Here is a 17,037-nt window from a genome sequence, read left to right on the forward strand (position 1 = left end):
TGCGATGTTGTTTATATTCTTTTCCAGTTAAAAAGGAACCAGTTGGTAGCGAGGATCCCCAGTCCAGCGCGAGAGCTAGGGGTACAGGTTGATCAAGTTGAGCTAGTAGGCTTCTTTTGGGATAATTTAAGTTTGTAAAAGTTTGTAATAATATTTAATACTCAGTTCTGAGTTTGAATATTTGGGATTTGAACGGTTTGTAATATAAGTAGATGTGTTTGGCTTGTGTGCATACTTTAACCTGTTGCGATACATGGTAGTTGGTAAGTAGGGTCACTGTATATTATTATTATCTTTATTATTGTTATAAGCAGGTTATAAATAAGGTGTGTGTGTGGACCCCAAACTTCTGACCCGGGTTTGGAGGGCGCCATAAATGACCATGTACTTAAGATGATTAATTTGATTGAACGTCTTGGACAACTTGGTTTTGCCATGGATGGGGAGCTGAGCCAAGACTTGGTCTTGCAATCACTTCCAGATTCATTCTCGCAGTTTGTTGTGAACTTTCACATGATTAAGATGGATGTCAGCTTGCATGAACTTCATAACATGTTGAAAACTGCTGAGTCGAATTTTCCTTCGAAGAAGAGTTCTGTTCTTCTTATTGGAGAAGGCTCAACTTCCAAGAAAAAGAAGAGGACCTTTCCCAAGAAAAAGAAGAAGATTGGTGAGAGTAAGCCTACTCCAGCAAAGGCTAAAGTAGACCCCAAAAGCAATGTTGTTTGTTTCCACTATAACAAGGTGGGTCACTGGAAGAGAAACTGCAAGGCTTATCTTGCAGAGTTGAAAAAGAAGAAGGCTAGTGAGACTACCCCTTCTGATTCGGGTATGTTCATGATCGAAGTTAATATGTCACTAAGTCAAATTTCTACTTGGGTATTAGATACCGCCTGTGGTTCTCATATTTGTAATTCGTTGCAGGGACTAAAGGGAAGTAGGACTCTTGAAGAAGATGAGGTGATTCTACGTATGGGCAATGGAGCAAGGGTTTCCGCCATATATGTAGGATCATTTAGTTTACATATTCCTACGGGCAAGACTATTATTTTGAATAATTGTTATTACGTTCCCTCTATTGTGAGGAATATTATTTCTATTCCTATGTTGGATTTGGATGGTTTTTCATTTATTATTAAGAATAATAAATGTCCTATTCTTAGAGATAATGTTCTTTATGTATGTGGTACTTTAAATAATGGTTTGTATGTATGCGACTTAGGAAATGATTTACTTTAGATTGAACAAACTAATAAAAGAAAATGAGATGATGAAAATTTGACCTATTTATGGTACTGTAGGCTAGGTCATATTAGTGAGAAAAGATTACGCTTATTACACTAGGTGGGTTACTTGAACCATTTGATTTTGAATCATATCCGGTATGTGAATCTTGTCTCATGGGTAAGATGACCAAATCTCCATTTACTGGACATGGAGAGAGAGCTGCAGACGTGTTAGGCTTGGTACACACAGATGTATGTGGACCAATGTCAACATAAGCTATGGGAGGACTTTCATACTTTATTACTTTTACGGATGATAAATATATGTGTATTTAATGAAACACAAGTCTGAAGCTTTTGAAAAGTTCAAAGAGTACAAATATGAAGTAGATAAACAAACTAAAATGAGTATTAAATTTCTTCAATCAGATCGAGGAGGTGAATACTTAAGTGGGGAGTTTCTAAATCATCTCAAAGAAAATGGTATACTATCACAATGGACACCTCCTGCAACTCCATAATTTAACGGAGTTTCCGAAAGGAGGAACCGGACTTTGTTGGACATGGTTCGGTCCATGATGAGTTATACAAATCTTCCAGTATCCCTTTGGGGTTATGCCTTAGAAACTTCAGCATATTTACTGAACAAGGTACCTTCTAAATCTGTTCCGAAAACTCCATATGAGATATGGAAAAGAAGGAAGCCAAGTCTTAAACACATTAAGATTTGGGGATGTCTAGCTTTTGTAAAGAAAGTTGAACCTGAAAAGCTGGAATCAAGACTTGTAAAATATAGGTATGTGGGATATCCAAAAGAGACTTTAGGATATTACTTTTACACCGAACAAAGGGTGTTTATTTCCAGACACGGGTGACCTTCTTGGAGAAACAGTTTATCCTTGAAGGGAACAGTGGGAGCAAGGTTGAACTTAATGAAGTTCAAGAAGCACAACCTACAATGGTTCAAGAGGAAGTACCTATTCAGAAAGTACAACCTTCTGTAGAACAGCCTGTACGTAAGTCAAATAGGGTGTCTCGTCAACCTGAGAGGTATTATGGCCTTGTCATTGAGAACGACAATGACTTGTCACTTAATGATGGAGAAGACCTTATGACCTATGATGAGGCTATGAGTTATGATGACACAGAGAAATGGCAGAGTGCCATGAAATCCAAAATGGACTCCATGTATGCCAACCAAGTGTGGATTCTGGTTGAGGCGCCTGAAGGTGTTAAGCCTATTGGGTGAAAGTGGGTATATAAGAGAAATATTGGAGCAGATGGCCAGGTGGAGACCTATAAGATTAGGCTAGTGGCAAAAGGATTTAAACAAAGACAAGGGATTGACTTTGATGAAACCTATTCGCCGATAGCCTTGCTTAAATCCATTCGGACTTTGCTTGCGATTGCGGCTTACTATTGACTATGAGATCTGGAAAATGGACGTGAAAACGGCCTTCCTCAATGGGAAACTTGAAGAGGAGGTGTATATAACATAACAGAAGGATTTGTTTCTAAAGAAAATGAATATCTAGTTTGTAAACTGAATCGATCCATATACGGACTGAGGCAAGCTTCTCGCACATGGAACACCCGTTTTGATGAGACAATCAAAGATTTTGATTTCATCAAAAATATGGATGAACCATGCAGCTACAAGAAGGTTAGTGGGAGTGTGGTAAAATTTGTAATACTGTATATGGACGACATACTTCTCATTGGGAATGATATACCGATGCTTCAATCAGTCAAAGTGTGGCTTCACCCAAAGTACATACATCGAAAAAGTGCTAAAGAGATATAGCATGGAAAACTCCAAGAGAGGACTCATTCCCATGAGCCATGGAGTTTCTCTTTCCAAGAAAATGTCTCCAAAGACATCTGAGGAGAGAGAGCGTATTGTTGTGAATATGTTGTGTACTTGATGATTACCTAAACAAAACATCTAAGTAGATTTTACTTAGTGAAATAATGTAGCACTCGACGGATAAGAATTATAGTCCCGACGGATAACTCATTATAGTCCCGACGGATGATTAAACAATTATCCATCGAGTGAGTAGCTTATGTAATAATAAGTTTGTAGCACAGTGTTGTATGCACCTTTGTATAGAATCTGGAGTAGCATATAAGTCATGTTGACTTTAACTAGATATGCAGATAATGTTGATTAACTGTACATAAGCAATGTCTTGTAATTCTGTATAAGTGAAATGAAGTCAAGTGCCAAAATAGCTACCGACGGATGATTAACAAAGCTTCGACGGATGATCAAATGACTATCAACGGATGTTTAACATAGCATTCGACGGATGATCAATCATGTCATCGACGGATGATCTGAAAGTCGAGGGATGATCATATCAAGAATTCAAACATCAGTTGAACAGTGAAAGCTGACACACAGTCGTTGAGCTGGATACAAACACACTGTGGAAGCCCATTAACTGGGTAATAGAGGACGAAAAGCAGCAAAGATCAAGACTGTTAGATTTTATATTTGTTCAGTTCTTTTGACTTTGTAATATTGGTAATATATAAACCAAGAGAGTAGCAAATAAAAAAATAACTGAGATAGCTAAGAAACAACAACAGAGAAATCTTTGTAAGCACTATCTTTAGCATTTCCTGTGTTCTTAGCAGTTCTATTTTATGTAAGCAGCTGTGAGCATTTCTGCACACAGAGTCCTCTCGATATATTAAATATATCTCTGATGGAATTGTTTAAATCCACCAGAAAGTTTTTAAAGACTCTTGTTTTTAATTACTTATGTTTTGATTCATTCAAGTTTACATTCCGCATTGTGCTAATCAAAACAAATATATTCATAATCGAGTTGAACATTTTTATTTCAAGAAAAAGGTTCAAGAATTCCATTCAACCCCCCTTCTGTAATTCTTGCTATATTGTTAAGGGACTAACAATTGGTATCAGAGCAAGCTCTTAATCTACAAAGAGTTTAAAGATCAAAACAATTCAGCAAGATGAACAAGAAAGATGTTGGAGTCAAGATTCCTTTTCTTGATAAAGATAATTACCATCATTGGAAGGTAAAGATGCATCTTCATATGCTTTCTCAAGATGAGGCCTATGTGGACTGCATAGAAAGAGGCCCTCATGTTCGAATGAGAGCTGCAACAGGAAATGAACCATCTGTTCCAAAGCCAAGGCATGAATGGTCTGACCCTGATATTGAACAAGTCAGGAAAGATAAAAAGGCCATGAACATTCTGTTCAATGGTGTTGATGCAGACATGTTTGATAACATCATCAACTGCAAGACTGCCAAGGAAGTTTGGGACACAATACAGATAATCTGTGATGGTACTGAGCAAGTAAGAGAAAATAAAATGCAGCTCCTGATTCAGCAATATGAGCATTTTCACAATGAAGAAAGTGAGTCACTCACTGACATTTTTAGTAGATTCCAAAAGCTACTAAATGCTCTTAAATTGCATGGAAGAGTCTATCAGACTAAAGACTCCAATCTAAAATTTCTCAGATCTCTTCCAAAGGAATGGAAACCAATAACAGTCTCATTGAGAAACTCACAAGATTATAAGGAGTTTACTTTGGAGAGACTGTATGACATTCTGAAGACCTATGAGCTTGAGATAGAGCAGGATGAAAGAATGGAGAGAGGAAAGAAGAAAGGAGGATCCATTGCACTAGTGGCTGAACTGGAAAAGGAGAAGGAAGTGAAGATGGAAGCTGTGGAATCAACTTCAAAGGCCTGTGAAAGCAAGGGTAAAGGGCTAGCTGCAGAAAGTGAAGATTCATTGAGTCAAGATGACATGGAGGACATTGATGAGCACCTAGCATTCCTTTCAAGAAGATTTGCCAAGCTCAAGTTCAAGAAGAACTTTGGAGCTGCCAAGCCAAATAGAAACATGGTGGATAAATCAAAATTCAAGTGTTTCAAATGTGGCTTGGCAGGGCATTTTGCAAATGAGTGTAGAAAGTCAGATTCCAGTAAGAAAAGATTTGAGTCTGTGGATTATAAGCAAAAATACTTTGATCTACTCAAATAGAAGGAAAGGGCTTTTATTACACAAGAGAATGACTGGGCAGCTGATGGTTTGGATGAAGATGAGGATGTGAGCTATATCAATCTAGCCCTTATGGCCAAGTCTGATGAAACAGAGACAAGTTCCTCAAGCAACCAGGTAATCACTACAAACCTTGCACATTTATCTAAAGCTGAGTGTAATGATGCAATAAATGACATGTCTACAGAATTGTATCATTTGCGTGTTACACTTAAGTCCCTCACTAAAGAAAATGCTAAAATCAAAGAAAACAACTTGTTTTTGAGTGAGAGGAATAATGTGCTTAAGTCTCAGTTTATTGAGTTTGAGAAACTAAAAATTGAGTGTAGAATTGCCAATGAGGAATTAACTGAGTCCTTGAAAAAGGAAGAAATTTTAAAGAAGCAGCTCGATCGTGAACAGGAGGTGATTAAAGCATGGAAAACATCCAGAGATGTTCATGCTCAAATCACCAAGGTTCAAGGAATTGAGTCTTTTTGTGATGAAGCCTGGAAAAAGAATAAGGAGAAACTAGAACCTATTTTGGTAGATGGATTGCTGACAGATGTAGACTCGACGGATGATGAGGACTATCCGTCGGATAACAAAAAGTGTAATCCGTCGAATGATAAAAATCCTCATCCGTCGGCTGTGAGAAAACCCATTAGCAAAGCCAAATTAACCAAGCTAAATGAAAAGTATGGGTCTGTTTCCAAGAACTTTGTTTCAGGAGAGTCAAGTCAAGCCAAGAAAGGGAAGAAGGCTAATGTTGGTCACATGACTGTCAAACAGTTAAGTGACAGACTTGAGAAGATAGAGGTAAAAACAGAGACTAAAAGGAAAAAATAATAGGAATGGTAAAGTAGGGATTAACAAACATAATAACTACACACCTGACAAATATGCTCCTAGAAAAATCTGTGTCAAGTGTGGTAGTGTAAATCATTTGTCTGTTAATTGCAAATCTGCCATGCCTACTCCCATGTCTGTTCAACCTCAATTCTCTAACATGAATGTCATGCCTCCCATGCCTGTAAATGCTATGCCTACATAGAACATGAATGCACAGTTTGCTAATATGCCATTTGCACCTAATCCATATTATGCTGCATACAATATGCCTCAAATGCCATTTAGCATGCCTTACTGGAATAACATGTTTGCACCAAGCATGCCATTTCCTGTTAGCCATAACATGCATAATAATTCTGTTGCATCTAGTGGTTTCAAAGGCCCAACCCAAATGACTAAGGAAGAATCTGAAATTCCTAAGTCAAATGAGTTAAGACCTAAGAAACAGAAGAAGAAAGCTAACAAGGCAGGACCCAAGGAAACTTGGGTACCAAAATCAACTTGATTTGATTTTGATGTGTGCAGGGAAACAGAAGGAATCTTTGGTACTTGGATAGTGGTTGTTCAAGACACATGACTGGTGATTCTACCCTGCTCACAGAGTTTGAAGAGAGAGCTGGCCCAAGTATCACTTTTGGAGATGACAGCAAAGGTTATACTGTGGGATATGGCTTGATTTCAAAGGACAATGTCATCATTGAAGAGGTTGCCTTAGTGGATGGTCTCAAACACAATCTGTTGAGTATCAGCCAGCTTTGTGATAAAGGCAACTCAGTAACCTTCAACAAAGAAACCTGTGTTGTGATTAATAATCAAAACAACAAAGTGGTTCTCACTGGTGTGAGAAGAGGAAATGTGTATCTAGCTGACTTCAACTCAACTAAAGCAGAATCTGTAACTTGTCTTCTCAGTAAAGCAAGTCAAGATGAAAGTTGGCTATGGCACAAGAAGCTATCCCATTTGAACTTCAAGACCATGAATGAGCTGGTAAAGAAAGAGCTAGTTAGAGGCATTCCTATGGTGGAGTTTACAAAGGATGGACTGTGTGATGCCTGCCAAAAAGGGAAGCAGATTAAAGCATAATTCAGGAAGAAACTTGATTCAGCAATTGAAGAGCCTCTACAACTGCTTCACATGGATTTGTTTGGACCAATCAATATATTGTCAATCTCAAAGAAAAGATTTTGCCTAGTAATTGTAGATGATTTCTCAAAGTTCTCTTGGACCTATTTCCTAAAGTCCAAGGATGAAGCTAGTGAAATCATCATCAATCACATAAGGCAAGTTAACAATCATCCTGATTTCAAAGTTAGAAGAATCAGGAGTGATAATGGAACTGAGTTCAAGAACTATGTCATGAGAGCATTTTGTGAGGAAAATGGAATCTTGCATGAGTTCTCAGCAGCAAGGACTCCACAACAGAATGGAGTAGTGGAAAGAAAGAATAGATCTCTTATTGAAGCTGCAAGGACAATGCTTGAAGAATCAAAACTACCAACATACTTCTGGGCTGAAGCTGTAAACACTGCATGCTACACTCAGTTGATCTCTCTGATTAATCAAGCAAGATGCATGACACCTTATCAATTGTTCAAGAACAAGAAGCCAACTCTGAACTTTCTTCATGTCTTTGGCTGTAAATGCTATATTCTAAGAAATCAAACTGATCAAAATGGGAAGTTTGATGCTAAAGCAGATGAAGGAATTTTTGTTGGATATGCTGTTGGTAAAGCATATAGAGTCTACAATCTAAGAACCAACATTGTTGTTGAATCTATACATGTTGTGTTTGATGATAAAAAGATTGAAGGACTAAAAGATGGAGATTACCATGAGAGCCTCAAATTCGACAATGTTGAGATGGTCAGTGATGAAAGTGATGATGAGAGTGATTAAGAAACAGTGTCTAAGGACAATGCAGACAAATCTACTACAAATGAAGCACAAAACTCAACATCCGTCGAGTTACATAATGCTTCATCTGTCGGAAGGCAATCTGTATTATCCGTCGGAAGACAACCTGCCTCATCCGTCGGTACTCAAAATTCACCATCCGTCGGGTTATCAAAAGGAGCAGGAAGTCAAGGCAGATCACCCATAGAAAAAGCACCCCAATCTCAAATCAAAGATCCACAAACTCAGGGGGAGTTTCTAGCAATCAAAACTCAATCACACATCAAGACAACATTGAGGTCTCTTCATCTAGGGCTAATCTACCTCAATCAAGAAAATGGACAAAAGATCACCCCTTTGAACTGATCATTGGTGATGTTTCTTCCAGAGTTCAAACCAGGAGAGCAACTCAAGAAGAATGTCTATACAGCAGCTTCCTGTCTAAGGAAGAACCAAAGAAGGTAGAAGAAGCCTTGTTAGATCCTGATTGGATTTTAGCTATACAGGAGGAGCTAAACCAATTTGAAAGGAATAAAGTATGGAAGCTGGTACCCAAGCCTACAGGAAAGAATCCAATAGACACCAAATGGGTATTCAGAAACAAGATGGATGAAAATGGCATAGTAGTAAGGAACAAAGCAAGATCGGTTGCTAAAGGCTATTGTCAGCAAGAAGGAATAGATTTTGATGAAACATTTGCTCTTGTTGCAAGACTTGAAGCCATCAGAATCTTCTTAGCCTATGCAGCCCATGCCAATTTCAAGGTCAATCAAATGGATGTCAAAAGTGCCTTTCTGAATGGAGATTTGGAGGAAGAAGTGTATATAAGTCAACCTCCTGGCTTTGAAGATCCAAATTTCCCTGAGTATGTCTATTATCTACTGAAAGCACTTGATGGACTGAAGCAAGCACCTAGAGCCTGGTATGACACTTTATCAAAGTTCCTTTTAGAAAATCACTTCACAAGAGGTACTGTAGATAAAACTTTATTTTTCAGAAATGTGAATGGCTCTAGCATACTTGTTCAAATTTATGTAGATGATATTATTTTTGGCTCTACAGATGAGAAACTTTGTAAAAAGTTTGCCAAACTGATGCAAAGCAAGTATGAAATGAGTATGATGGGAGAACTAACTTACTTTCTTGGTTTACAAGTTAAGCAAGTTAGTGATGGAATATTCATTAGTCAAACTAAATATATTTTTGATCTTTTAAAGAAGTTTGATCTAATGGATTGCACATCTGCAAACAATCACATGGCCACTGCAACTAAGCTTGAACTAAACACTACTGAAAAGTCTGTGGATATTTCAAGTTATAGAGGCATGGTTGGCTCACTTCTGTACTTAACAGCTAGTAGGCCAGATATAATGTTTGCTACATGTTTGTGTGCTAGATTTCAGGCTGATCCTAGAGAGTCTCATTTAATAGCTATTAAGAGAATCTTCAGATATCTCAAAGGAACACCAAACCTTGGCATTTGGTATCCTAGAGATTCTGGCTTTGATCTAACTGGTTATTCAGATGCAGATTATGCAGGTTGCAGAATTGATAGAAAAAGCACAACAGGAACCTGTCAATTTTTAGGAGACAAGCTTGTGTCCTAGTTCAGTAAAAAGCAAAATTCAGTTTCTACTTCTACAGCTGAAGCTGAATATATTGCTGCTGGCAGTTGCTGTGCACAGATTTTATGGATGAAAAATCAATTGCTAGACTATGGTTTGCAAGTTGAAAGGATTCCTATTTTCTGTGACAACACAAGTGCAATTGCCATTACTGAAAATCCAGTGCAACATTCAAGGACAAAGCATATAGACATCAAGTACCATTTCATAAGGGAACATGTAATGAATGGTACTGTAGAGTTACATTTTGTTCCAAGTGAGAAGCAACTTACAGATATTTTTACCAAGCCACTGGATGAATCCACCTTTTCTAGGTTGGTAAGTGAGTTAGGTATGCTTAATTACTCTTGAATTTATCTGAATTATTTTGCAAGTTGAAAAGTAGCCAGAAATTTAACTGATTTTTAGTCTTGGATGAAAATTTTGGCTAAGTCAAAATTTGCATCTCGACGGATGACCATTATCCATCGAGTTGAGTCATCCGTCGATATACAAATTGTAAATAAAAATCAATTACTTTTCTGGAGTACTTTAAAGCTCGACGGATATCAACTTATTCTCATCCGTCGAAGTGTCTAAATCTTAACCGTTAATTCCCTGAACATTATCCATCGAGTATACTTACAGTTTGTAAGCATTACACGACGGATAATGGGTGGAATTTTTACAGTTTATTTTAAAATGGCTATTTTAGACAATTTCTATTGGGTAATTTACTTCTCTTTATTATTTTTATCAATTGATTTTGAGTAAAGTATAAAAGCTTATTTCATTCTAATCATTTTCTTTTATCATTCTCAAATTCAACTGTGTTACTTCATTCTCTCTCAAGCAAAAATCCTCTTTCTTTTCAAGCTTTTCTTCTCTAACAATGGCACCCGTAGTTAAGATCATGTCACAGACTGGGTTCATCTATGAGAAGAACAACTTCACTGCCTTGGTCAATAAGGGGATTCAGCAATCTGAAGACTATCATAAGATGATGGACTTCGTGAACAACTGCAAGTTAAGTTTTGCCATGCTGGAATCACCCACAATTTATTGTGAAGTTGTTGAGGAGATGTGGACAACAGCAATCTATAACTCTACTGACAAAACCATCACTCTAACCATCAAAGGTAATGATTTTTGTATCAATAGTGATGTCATAAAAGCATGTTTCAAGATTCCTGATGATAATGTAACTGCACCACACACTGACACTGATATTGTCAATATGCTCAATTCCATTCATTATGCACTTCCTACTGCAAAACTAAGTGAAATTAGAAGACTAGGTCTTAGGAAGGAATGGAGTTACTTGTGTGATGTAGTAACTAAAGTCTTTTCTGGAAAAATCAGTAATTTTGATTCTGTGAACATTTCCATGCTTAACATGCTATACATGCTAGTTACAGACAAATATTACAATTTCAGTGACCTTGTTGTGTATGAGTTAGGTTTTAAACTAGGTGACTTAGCCAAAAGAGGAAAGAATATTTACTATGCTAGATTTTTTATGCTTTTGGCTAACCATCTTTGTCAAGAGATTGAACTTGAGAACCCAAACAACAAATTAGCTTGTTGGGTTCAAGAGAGAAGAATCATTGCAGACTTGAACAGAGCCAACCATCACAAGGATGTTCCAATGTTCTATTTTCTTGTAATGCTGACACCTCAGGTAAGTGAGGTAAGTTCATCAAGACCCTCAACTATTCCAATCTCTTCTATTTCTTTGACTTCAGGCATAGCTATGGCAACTGTGACAATGACCAAACAGTTGCCTACCAAAGCTGCCAAAACAACTGCAATTTCTAAATCCAAATCAAAGAAAACCCCCTCTGGTATCTCTCAAAAGGTACCAGTTCAAAAATCTACCAAAACCAAAGAGGGGAGTGTGAAGGAGGGTAAGATAGGTGAGAGAAGGGGTGAACATCAAAGAAACCCCAAGGATAAGGTTGGAGAGTTGAGTGAATCCCAGCCTAGCCACACTGCAGTTTCCCAACAAACTGTAGTGCTTAAAAAGGACAAAAGCTCACTTCTAGCTGCATCCTCCCAAAAGGATGTGGCTATTAAACAAAGCTCTCACCCAAGAGCACAGGCCAAGAGGGTTAGGGACACAAGCTCACACCAAACTTACACTAGAAAGAAGAAATCCAAAACAACTGGGGATGCACAGGGCACACACTTAGTGCAAACTGGTGCTAAGGACACAGTCCCTGCACCTTCTCAAATTCAGATTGATGTGACTCCAATAAATGTGGAGTCACAGCCAAAATTTCTCATTATAGAAGCCACTAAAACACAATACTCACTAACTAACTCACTGGAAGTGGACATGATAAACACTTCAATTCCTGATTCCCCTTCTTTAACTCTGTTGGAGAAGCCAAAATCCAGTGCAAGTGAGCATCATCTTTTAGATGATTTGTTGGCTCACTTGCCAATTCTTTCTGATTCTATTGTGACATCTATGCCTCAAATAACTTCAATCAACACAGAGTCAACAATAGTTTCTCTTCCCACCTCATTCATTTCTACTCTCTCGATGGATATTGCTCATTCATCGAGTAGTGATTGTATCCCGACGGATAAGCTTAACAGCAGTTATCCGTCGGATAGTTTTACCACTCACCCGACGGATATCACTTATCCGTCGAGTGTCTCTGCACAACTTCAAACTTCAATAATTTCAAGTGCAGAAGATTTGGTGGTAATACAATCACTCTTAGGACTGAGAGAGGAGAGTGCATTGAGTGAGAGGCTGGGTTGCTCCCAGGCAAAAGGAGAGGAAAAGAGTGAATCTCAGCAATCCATTCATTCAGGATTGGCAAAAGTGAGTGAGAGAAGTCCCACCTTAGTAGGTGAAGGTGAGGGTGTGAGGGTGGGGAGCAAGGGTGAGACCCTGATGCAACAAAAGAGAGAATATGAGAGAAAGGCAGGTACTGGAGAAATAAGGATGGAACCAGCCATTGCTAGTGAGTCAATGATTGTGGATGATGCTGATAAGGGAAGACAATTTCAGCAACATTACAAAGCTGTAATTGATAACATTTCCTTGGATGCTGACACTTTTACTCACCCTGTTTCAGCCTATCAACTGTTGGCTGCTCAGGGCAATGTGGAGGCAGAGCAGACTTTGAATTTAATGCACACCACAGAATCTCTTCAAAGAGATAAAGCTGCTGTGAACAGAATGCCTTCTCAAACTGGAGAGCCATCTGAAGAATTTGGAGTAAATTCTGATGATGATGACTTTGGTTCTTTGGATGGAAGCATGAACATAGGGGGAGCTGAAGACCCAAGTTCTGCTTTCAGTTTACCTAAATGGGCATGGGCAAAGGACTTTTCACCAGGGCAATTTGAGGTGTCTTTGGTAAAACAAGTAATAACTATTCAGCATGCCCTTCAGGAAGCTTCAGATGCTGGTACCAAGGCTGTTCTTGAAGCTCACCTAGACTCTTTACATTTAATGAAGATCCAACACTCAAGACAGAATCTCAGTGTGGATGAATTGAAAAAGGAGATAGCTGACTTAAAGACATATAACTCTGAGAAGCTGGATTCAATAATGCCATATGGTACCATGCATGATCTATTACTAAGATTAAGGAGAGAATCAGATTCTGACAAGAAGATAGCCAAGCTGGAGAACAGAGTTCAAGTTATTGAGAATTTAGTGGCTCTACTTCTTCAAAATCAACAGACTCAGACAAATCTTCTTATGCAACTGGCTAAAGCACAAGGCCTAACTCTTCCACTTGATGATAACAAAAAGGGGGAGAGAGAATCAAGTGAGGGGGAGAAAGGACAAACTGAGGGGGAGAAACTTCTAGTTCAAATCAGTAAAGTAATTGTACCTTCAATTACTATCTCTAAGCCACCAGTTGCAGATGGTATAGATCTTATAAATGCAGCAGCAGCAAATTTGAAAGATGCTGATAAAGGAGAGTTGACTCTGATCAACTGGAAAAAGATTGATGAGGAAATACAGAAAAAGTTTCAATTAGTCAAGGAACCAGATCAGTCAGCCATCCATCACTCTCATGTCAAGCCAATCAATGTGAATGAGATGAGCATGAACTATCTGGAGAAAGGACAATCTTCCTGCATCAAGACTACAAAGACTGAGATAATTCTTAAACTAAGGGCAAACTATCCAAAGTTATCTTTGAAGAACCCTATGGATTCTGTGTATGAGACACCCAAGCCTGATGAAAAGAAGCTTCTGTCAAGATCTATTCTCCTCTACAAAGATCCAGCTGATTCAGCCTCAAAAAAGAGAATTGCAAAGATATTCAGAAATGGGAAGGAAATTTGTGTGGTAGCTGGACATCCACAATTTGCTCATGCAAAGGAAGAAGAAAAAGCCAGATTGAAGCAGGAAAAGAGGCAAGCTGCTCTAGATGCAAAGAAGTCTAAACAAAAGAAAGAACAGTTTGCTATCTTGGCCAAGCTACAGGCTGTGAATTCTTCTCAACAAATTCCCTCTCAACCATCTCAAGCTACTGAATCAGAGAAGAAGATTGAAAAACAGAAGAAATCCCCAAGAAAGAAAGAACTGGCTAAAAGAACAAAAAGAAAGTTGGATGTTGTTGACAAGGAATTGGAAGATCAATTTGTAAAGGAATCCACTCAAGCTGAAACTCAAGCATCAAAGCCCTCTGTGGTGTTTGAAGATATAAGGGTGGTGGACCCCTACAGGAACATACATGGAGAGCCTATTGTGCCAAAGGATGAGCCAATAGAGTGGGATAAATTACCAATTCCTGACTTCAACTTGCCAATTCTTACTAAGCCAAGAAGGACAAAATCAAGGGCAGTGAAGAAAGTGAAGTTGTCACCTCTCAAATCCAAGTCAGTAGTCAAAGCTCATCCCAAGGTCAATAGGGGAGACTACTTGTACTTGTGTGACATCAAAGAATTCTCAGATCTAAACCTTTATCTGGAGGAGCTGGATGAGGTAAGGGCAATTGATGCATACAGAAACCTACTTGAAAGGTTGGTGTTCAAGTATAATGGGGGAAGGGAGATTCAGTGGCCTCTTCACAGGATACTTCAAGAAAGCCAAGCTGTGTTGATCAAAGTCTATTCATCCTTCAAGAAAAACTTTGGGTTCAATGTAACTGCAAGAAGATTAGTCTTGAAGAAGATTGAAGAGCTAAGGAGTGTTAGAGCCAAAGATGCACTACCCAAAACTCTTAACATCCCATACACAGGGAGAAGAGTGCATCTAAGGCCCTACTGGCTGATGGAATTCATGGATGACAAGGGTGTGAGAAGATTCTTCAGATTAGAAGACCAATTGAGTATCTCAAGTAATGAGACTCTCTTGGAAATGCAAGAAATGTTAGATCTCTCAGAATCTGATGAATTAGAATTCCACAGACAGCTCCAGAATCAAATTGAAGAAAATAACAGAAAGCTTGGAAGAAGATCCAGACCTTCAAGAATCTAGAAAAATCTGCTCAGACTAGAGGAGCATCTTGAACTGACTGTGAGCCAAACCTTGTACATTTTTGTTTAAATTGAAGCACTTTCAGTTTTATCTGCTTATCTTTAAAGATATATGTTTAGGATGTTTTGTTATCATCAAGTATCTCTTAATTTATGGCTACAATTCCAGTAGACATAAATTGGGGGAGATTGTTGTGAATATGTTGTGTACTTGATGATTACCTAAACAAAACATCTAAGTAGATTTTACTTAGTGAAATAATGTAGCACTCAACGGATAAGAATTATAGTCCCGACAGATAACTTATTATAGTCCCGACGGATGATTAAACAATTATCCATCGAGTGAATAGCTTATGTAATAATAAGTTTGTAGCACAGTGTTGTATGCACCTTTGTATAGAATCTGGAGTAGCATATAAGTCATGTTGACTTTAACTAGATATGCAGAATAGGTTGATTAACTGTACATAAGCAATGTCTTGTAATTCTGTATAAATGAAATGAAGTCAAGTGCCAAAATAGCTACCAACGGATGATTAACAAAGCTTCGACGGATGATCAAATGACTATCAACGGATGTTTAACATAGCAGTCGACGGATGATCAATCATGTCATCGACGGATGATCTGAAAGTCGACGGATGATCATATCAAGAATTCAAACATCAGTTGAACAGTGAAAGCTGACACACAGCCGTTGAGCTGGATACAAACACACTGTGGAAGCCCATTAACTGGGTAATAGAGGACAAAAAGCAGCAAAGATCAAGACTGTTAGATTTTATATTTGTTCAGTTCTTTTGACTTTGTAATCTTGGTAATATATAAACCAAGAGAGTAGCAAATAGAAAAATAACTGAGATAGCTAAGAAACAACAACAGAGAAATCTTTGTAAGCACTATCTTTAGCATTTCCTGTGTTCTTAGCAGTTCTATTTTGTGTAAGCAGCTGTGAGCATTTCTGCACACAGAGTCCTCTCGATATATTAAATATATCTCTGGTGGAATTGTTTAAATCCATCAGAAAGTTTTTAAAGACTCTTGTTTTTAATTACTTATGTTTTGATTCATTCAAGTTTACATTCCGCATTGTGCTAATCAAAACAAATATATCCATAATCGAGTTGAACATTTTTATTTCAAGAAAAAGGTTCAAGAATTCCATTCAACCCCCCTTCTGTAATTCTTGCTATATTGTTAAGGGACTAACACGTATGAGTAGGATTCCTTATGCTTCTGCAATAGGATCTATCATGTACGCGATGTTATGTACTCGGCCTGATGTTGCTCACTCACTTAGTGTGACAAGCAGATTTCAGTCCGATCCAGGTGAAGAACACTGGAAAGCGGTGAAAAACATCCTGAAGTACTTGAGAAGGACTAAGGAAATTTTTCTTGTTTATGGTGGTTTTGAGTTGAAAATAGAGGGGTATACAGACTCTAGTTTTCAGTCAGAAATAGATAATAGTAAATCCATGTCAGGGTATGTGTTTACCCTAAATAGTGGGGCAGTTAGTTGGAAGAGTTCCAAACAGTCAACAACGGCTGACTCCACAGCGGAAGCAGAGTATATAGCTGCAAGTGAAGTTAGGGAGATTGAAAGAGATGTGTCCTAAGTCCAATCATGTATGATGATTTAGGAATAATTTTTATGTAATCTTTTTTTATTTCAATTATATTAATAAAAGACTTATTTTGTTTTTATTGCGGGTTTTATCTATTTAAGTGTTTAAATAAGATATACCATAGTTTAGAGTAAAGCTTATTATGGATTATGATGAGATCATAATACTGAGACCTAAAAGATGATAACTCTGAATTTAAATAGTTCCTGGTCGTAGGATTACTAACTGGTAATTAGTAATCCGCAAAGATCGGTACATACTATGCTTGCTTCATTATGAAGGATGTCTGTTCTCATAGACATTTGTGTGGTGACACTATAGCTAGTATGTAGGTGCTTATTATAAAAT

The 17,037-nt window shown here is 37.9% G+C and overlaps 1 pseudogene; it reads left to right on the forward strand.

Annotated features, from left to right (window-relative positions):
* The first annotated feature begins 522 nt into the window (after positions 1-522).
* On the forward strand, positions 523-16,680 carry LOC141660871 (uncharacterized; annotated as a pseudogene).
* The last annotated feature ends 357 nt before the right edge of the window (positions 16,681-17,037 follow it).

This window comes from Apium graveolens, chromosome 5, assembly GCF_009905375.1.
Source record: "Apium graveolens cultivar Ventura chromosome 5, ASM990537v1, whole genome shotgun sequence".
In the NCBI taxonomy this organism is placed as follows: domain Eukaryota; kingdom Viridiplantae; phylum Streptophyta; class Magnoliopsida; order Apiales; family Apiaceae; genus Apium; species Apium graveolens.